Genomic DNA, 718 nt, shown 5'->3' on the forward strand with positions numbered 1-718 from the left:
TTAGAATTCTGAAAATCCATTTTTTTTTATGAAATGAAAATGTTGATGTAAGACTTCGGTGAATGAGGTGATAAATATTCACTGGTAATAGAATGCCAGACTCTATCTTGGATTAGGTATATTAATCTCATTCTTCCTAGCCACTTCGGTTTTTAAAGGTTGAATGTTTGCATATTTTAAGCATCTTTATTTTTCTTACAATTACGCAGCTGGCGTTCCCTCATAAACCCTGCAAAGGGTGTATTCAAATGTAATTTTTTCCTAACCTATTTGGGAAACTATTATATTGATGAATTCTTACACACCTACCGAATAAATGTATATGAATACATACACATATATATGTATGCATACAACACACACACACACACACACACACATATATATATATATATATATAATACATACACATACATACATACATACATAACTGTGCTTGTGTGAGTTATATCGTTTTTTCGATATATACCTTTTTCCTCTTGAAGGGGGTGACACTGCGTTGAGCCTCCTAGTATCTCAAGTCCCTAATGGGGCAGTTACTAGTATATAGCCATTTTTCATGACTACAGCAAATCAGTAGCAGCCAAAGTATTGAACCACTCGGCTTGATATAATGAGGTAAAGTTATGAGAGTGATAATTCGTGAGTTATTATTATTAAATGTTTTTTAATGTTCTTCCTTGAACACAAGTTAAATCAATAGAAATAAAATTATTCT

The sequence above is a fragment of the Palaemon carinicauda genome, chromosome 14, assembly GCF_036898095.1.
Source record: "Palaemon carinicauda isolate YSFRI2023 chromosome 14, ASM3689809v2, whole genome shotgun sequence".
Taxonomy (NCBI): domain Eukaryota; kingdom Metazoa; phylum Arthropoda; class Malacostraca; order Decapoda; family Palaemonidae; genus Palaemon; species Palaemon carinicauda.